This window comes from Malus sylvestris, chromosome 17 (genome assembly GCF_916048215.2).
Source record: "Malus sylvestris chromosome 17, drMalSylv7.2, whole genome shotgun sequence".
Taxonomy (NCBI): domain Eukaryota; kingdom Viridiplantae; phylum Streptophyta; class Magnoliopsida; order Rosales; family Rosaceae; genus Malus; species Malus sylvestris.
The window spans coordinates 9,245,621-9,252,362 of NC_062276.1; positions in this window are offsets into that span (position 1 = coordinate 9,245,621).

A 6,742-nucleotide genomic window follows, 5' to 3' on the forward strand; every position below is an offset into this window, starting at 1 on the left:
TCCTGCCCCGCTCAAACCAATTAATTTGGAGAAAGGATGAGGGTCGAATAGTAGGTCAGACGGGACCGACCAGAGGGTCGAAGCAACACCTGTTGATATGATCGAAGTTCAGCGGATGATCGACTCGGCCATGAAGAAAGGGCCGAAGTTTCCCAAGTTTATTCATCCATACCCAGCGTATGTGGAAACGTTTGGATACCCGAAGGGTTTCAAGATCCCAGATTTTAGTCTTTTTGCCGGTGAATCGTCCCTGTCTTCGTTGGAGCACGTGGCTCGTTTCACCGCGCAATGTGGAGATGTTAATAGTGATTTCCACAAGTTACGGCTGTTCAATTTTTCATTGACCGGCTCGGCATTTGCCTGGTACATCAATCTCCCGCCTAATTCCGTCCAAAACTGGGAGGAGTTGGTCGAGAAGTTCCACGAGCAGTTTTATCGGCCGGGGATAGAGATGTCAGTCTTTTCATTAACACGGATGGCTCAGGCATCTGATGAGTCACCAATGGATTATCTTACCAGGTTCAAATCGGCTAGGAATTGGTGCCGAGTGCCTTTACCTGAAGTCGAATTTGTCAGGCTTGCTTTGAACGGCCTTGACGTCGAATACAAAAAGAAATTCTTGGGGGCAAATTTTCGGGATATGTACGAATTGGCCCAACATGTCGAGCAGTATGATTATTTGCTCCGCGAGGAAAAGACTTCGAAGACTCCAGTTCGGGGAACGATATACAAAAACCCTACTGTCAATTATGCATCGACCGAGGATGAATGTGTTAGTGTGGATGCGGCTGAGATAGTAATAGATAAGCCATACATTTGCAAGGCATTGACTCAGGTTGATTCTAGAGAAGCCAAAAGTCGCTCGGCCACTGAAGGAACATCGAAACCGTCAAAGGTTTATACTTTTGATATTACCAAGGCTGACACAATTTTTGACCAACTGTTATCAGCAAGAATCATTAAACTTCGGCCTGGTCATAACATTCCTAAGGCCGAAGAGCTTAAAGGAAAGGTGTATTGCAAATACCACAATTCGAGCAAACACACGACAAACAATTGCGTCGTATTTCGCGACAACGTCCAAAGCTGGATTGATAATGGCAAACTGAAGTTTCCCGAGAAGAGGATGAGTGTTGATACTGATCCGTTCCCCACGGCAACAGTAAACATGGTCGACGCGTACCTACCCAAGGACAAAGGGAAAGGCAAGGCTGAAGTGGTTGAGACACAATGCCCGCGGAATCAGAATGTTCGGCCATGGTTCATGGCCGATTTACGTTCAAATAAACCATCTGCGGCCTTAACGGGGCCCACTATTGTCAAACCTATGATGGATTGTAGCGCCGATGAAGATAGTGGGACGGCGGTTTTGTGCAGGAAATGTAAAGCGAAGGTCGACAGTAAACCAGAGGAGAAGCCTTCTTCGCAACCCATGGCCGTAACTCGGCAAAAGATAGCCAATGAAGGCCAACATCATGGGGTTTTTGGGAGGCTCGGTCCTAAAGTACGGATGGAAGAGACACCCCCGGTCAGGCGGCGCCTCGATTTTGATGCTTCATTTTATGACGATGATTACTATAAGCGTAATTCTAGCAGTTCAGGATCATCGCGGAGTCAAAAGACCTTCAAGCCTCCCGAGCCTAGAGATCAATGTTGGTATACATACCATTCTTCGAGGGGCGTTTACACCGCGTTGTCCAAATCTCAGAAACGCCGGCATCAACGGATAGATTGCATGGCTCGCCGACAAGTAGCCCAAGAAACTTCGGCCCCTAAGTGGCGGCCGAAGGATACAGTTGCCACTTATGAGGAGCGACCACCTCCAGCAATTATGACAGAGTTGGTTCAAGGGAAACGGCTGGTCGATCAAGATGTCGAGACCATGTTTGAATAAGCTAATAAACGGATCAAACTTCTCATTCGACCAGGGGAAATGAAGGCACGTCTTGAACATTTCAGGCAAGAGGCCGAAAGCAAATTATCCCTGCTAGCTATACAAGAGCCTTTGGTCAAAATTCGACGGAATTTGCATCCCCCGTTCCTTGGGGAGTCTTTAGAGTATATGCGAGAATTTCATAAGAATCATTCGGCCAACGATCTGTATGGTTTGCCGAAGGCATGCCAGGACACCATTGATCTGATCCTGACTTGTCCGGATGCCGAGCGGATCATCCAGAAGACCTCAGATCCAGGATTGAAAGCAAGGTTCCAGCACATACGAGAAGCTCGTGTTTTTGGGTTTGAAGTCGACCCGTACATCGATATCAATGCAGCCGACCTTCCTTTCTCGCTGGAGGACCTTCAGTATTTACGATATCACTTTGAAGTATTTTCGGCGGTTTCTCTCTTCGGCCTTACGACCGATGAAATCGCACGTATTGCCCGTCTGGATGCTTATCTCGACACTAGGGATGCTCGGCTACACTACCAGGAGCAGGTTCAGGTCCTGACCCCAAGTTCATTGTCAATCTCAACCTTACCTGAGGCGGTCATGCAGAACCAACAAATCTTCGAAGCAGCTCCGCCGAGTGACGTCATTGAAGAAGGGACAGAAGAGTCTCGTTGTCCGACTCTGACGACAACTGAGTCCGTAGTCGCCGACCAACCGAACGAGGAGGGTCTTGGCCAAATGGGCCCTTCAGTCCTGGATAATATGGAAATCAGTATGGTCCATGTGTTACCTGCCGATTTTCAATCAAGCACGGCTCAACCAAATTTCCTTGATGGAGATGTGGTTGCCGAGGAACCCGGCCATGTCGATTTTGTATCGATTGCTGAAGGCGAGTCAACAGCAAAAGATGATAGTCTAAAGGCCGCTTTGGCCGAATTGTTCCCTCGTTCATCGTCGGCTAAGCTTCACCATTTAAAGCCACTGTATGTGACGGCCCACATCGAGGGATATCCAGTTTCTAAAGTTTTTGTCGACTGTGGAGCTACCGTTAATATTATGCCTCTGAACATCATGAAGGCCTTGCGCCGTTCAAATGACGAGCTTATTCCGTCAGGAATCACAATGAGTAGTTTTGTCGGTGACAAATCCCACACCAAGGGTGTACTACCGTTGACTGTAAATATTGCCGGTCGCACCCATATGACCGCTTTTTTCGTGGTTGATTCCAAAACCGAGTATAATGCATTGCTCGGCCGAGATTGGATTCATCAAACCAGTTGTATTCCTTCATCATTGTACCAAGTGCTTGTCTTTTGGGACGGCAAATCGGTCACTGTTCATCCGGCCGATAGCCAGCCCTTCGAAGCTAACATGATACAAGCACGGTATTATGATGATCACGTCGGCTACATTACTTTGCAGGGCTTCAATGAAGAGGGACGGCCGACTCGAATTTCCGTTCAGAAAGCTATCGAGGTTGGCGCCGAGACTGTTCAGCAGGATTCGGCGAGACTCGGGTTAGCTAACTTTCTCCCCGAAGCCGATGTTTGACACCGATCGGGAAACACGCAGGGCCGCGGTTTCATCTACTATGGAACGACTGCTGGCCCATTGGTATACGATATCTAAACAACCAAATTCAGGCGTCAACCTCGTCGAGTTCCTTGCTGAGGGAGATAATGGGCCTGTATTATCTTTTGATAAAATTCGAGCCGCCCCGGCCGAACTCGAAGATCATCGGCCCCTTGTTAAAGACCCTTTGGAAGAGATTAATGTTGGGATGGCCGATGACCCACGGCTTTTGTTTATTAGTACGTTACTTCCTCAACAAATGAAGGACGAGTTGCGGGCCTTGCTTACGGAATTCAAAGATTGTTTTGCTTGGAGTTATCATGAAATGCCCGGCTTAGATCGTGCTTTAGTCGAGCATAAATTACGTATTAAGCCCGGATTCAAGCCTTTCCGTCAGCCACCTCGTCGATTCTCGACCGAAGTACAACTCAGTGTCAAGGACGAACTAGTTCGGCTTTTGAAAGCCAGGTTCATTCGGACAGCTCGATATGTCGAATGGTTGGCGAATATTGTTCCTGTATTAAAGAAAAGTGGTGCACTGCGCATCTGCACCGATTTTCGAAATCTGAATCTGGCAACGCCCAAAGATGAGTATACAATGCCGATTTCAGATCTGTTAATCGATGCCGCGGCGAATCATGCGATCTTATCCTTTATGGATGGACATGCCGGATACAACCAAATATTTATTGCCGAAGCCGATGTGCACAAAACTGCTTTCCGTTGCCCGGGGGCACTCGGCACTTACGAATGGGTTGTCATGCCATTCGGCCTCAAGAATGCCGGCGCCACGTACCAACGGGCGATGAACACCATCTTCCATCATTTAATTGGCACCATCGTCGAAATTTATATCGACGATGTTGTCGTCAAATCTAAACGTCGACAGACACATCTGGACGATCTCCGACAGGCTTTCCTCCGTATGCGTCAGCACAACCTCAAGATGAATCCTGCCAAGTGTGCCTTCGGTGTATCGGCCGGGAATTTTCTTGGTTTCCTCGTACATCATCGTGGGATTGAAGTCGATGAGAATAAGGCACGCGCAATCATCACCGCCCCACCCCCAACAACGAAGAAACAATTACAGTCCTTACTCGGCCAGATCAAATTTTTACGCCGATTTATTGCTAATTCGGCAGGTAAAATGAAAGCATTTTCCACACTTTTGAAGCTCAAGGACTCAGATAAGTTCATGTGGAATGAGGAGCACCAGGCGGCGTTCACGCAGATCAAGGTTTCCCTTACAAACCCACCTGTCCTGGTCCCTCCTCAGCGCGGTAAGCCTCTCAAGTTATACATTTCGGCGGCCGACGAGTCCATCGGTTGCCTCATCGCGCAAGACAACGATGCCGGACAGGAACAGGCTATCTTCTACCTCAGCCGTAATCTGAGTCCTCCGGAGATCAATTATTCCGCCGTTGAGAAGCTTTGTCTCGCCGTGTTCTTCGCTGCATCCAAGCTTCGGCATTACATGCTCCCGTCGGTCACCCAAGTCATTGCCCAGACCGACGTTATCCGGTACATGCTTACCCGGCCAATTGTGAAGGGCCGAATTGGGAAATGGACGATGGCGTTGTCCGAGTTCAGTTTGCAATACGTGCCGCAAAAAGCTGTGAAAGGACAGGCGTTGGCCGATTTCCTTGCCCAGCACCCTTCGCCTTACGATTTCGGGGGTGCTAACGTCGAGATTGGCATGGTGGTGACCCGCGACAACTATTGGACGATGTATTTCGATGGTTCCAGTACTTCGTCCTCGGCCGGCGCATGCATCGTCATTCAATCTCCTCACAACGATTGTTGGTTATTTTCGCTCAAATTGGATTTCGACTGCACCAATAACCAGGCCGAATACGAGGCTTTGGTCATTGGTCTGGGCCTCCTTATTGACCTACGCGCCACTCGTGTTCTCGTCCTCGGGGATTCTGAACTCGTGATTAACCAAATTAATGGGTCTTTTCGCTGCATGAGTTGTACTCTGGCGCCTTACCACATGGTCGCCAGTTATTTGGCCGAGTCCTTTGACGGTATTACATTCGAGCATGTTTCTCGGGTTCATAATACCGACGCAGACGAGTTGGCTCAAATCGCCTCCGGTGCACAACTCATGGGGGGCAAGTTAGGCCGGGAGATACCAATATTACGACAATTATACCCGGCCTTGGTTAATCAGCAAATCCTCCGTCGAGATAATTTGATACGCACCAGGGTCATGTCCCTGCCTTCGTTGTTAGATCGGCAGGACTCTATAGAAATTTACGCGGTCGAGGCAGTACCAGATGATTGGAGAAAACCCATTATGCAGTACCTTGACAACCCCAACGGAAAACATAGTCGTAGGACACGGGTTCACGCCACGAACTATGTCACGTACCAGAGCGAGTTGTACCGAAAGGGTGAAGATGGTTTGTTATTGTTATGCCTCGGCCCCCAAGAGAGTGCTCGGGCGATATCAGAAGTTCATGAAGGGGTATGCGGAGCTCACCAGTCTGGACGGAAAATGCGATGGCTACTCCGACGACACGGCTATTTTTGGCCGAGAATACTGAAAGATTGTATCGAGTTTGCACGAGGATGTATGCAGTGCCAAATCCATGGGCCTATACAAAGGGCCCCGGCCGAATCATTACATTCGGTCATTAAGCCGTGGCCGTTTAGAGGATGGGCCATACACGTAATCGGCAAAATCACGCCGACTTCTAGAGCTGCTAAGCATGCATGGATAATAGTCGCCACTGATTACTTTACTAAGTGGGTCGAAGCAAAATCATATGCCGAAGGAGGCAGGAACATCCTGATCCTGGGAATGAGCGAGGGGTTCGGCCGCCGCCGTCGGCTCCTCGACTGGGCGCTTGCCACGATCAGCCGTGGAGGGACCGGCTTGAACCACCATCTCTGACTTTGGGGGAGGTTGCCGACGAGAGTGAGGGCGATCTGCCAGAGGGACCTCGTCACTCCCTTCACTCTCTTCCAGGATGAAGACCGAGGGTTTTGGATTTTCAGGGGCTGCTCCTTTGGTCGCAGAGACCACCTTTTTTGGAATGGGTGCCTCCTCGACGGAGGGAGGCACAACTGGTGTACCAGCCCCAGAGACAGGTCGCGGTCGACCTATCTCTGCGGCCGGGGCAGGCTGTTTCTCGACCGAGGGTTGAACAACGGCGGGAGAAGGGGAAACACTGGGAGTTGTCGCCCCTGTAGTTTGACTGGAGATGACATGGATCTCCCGTGCGCCCTTCTTTGCCAGTTGTTTCACCCGCTTGGCAGGCGGCGGAGGTTTGA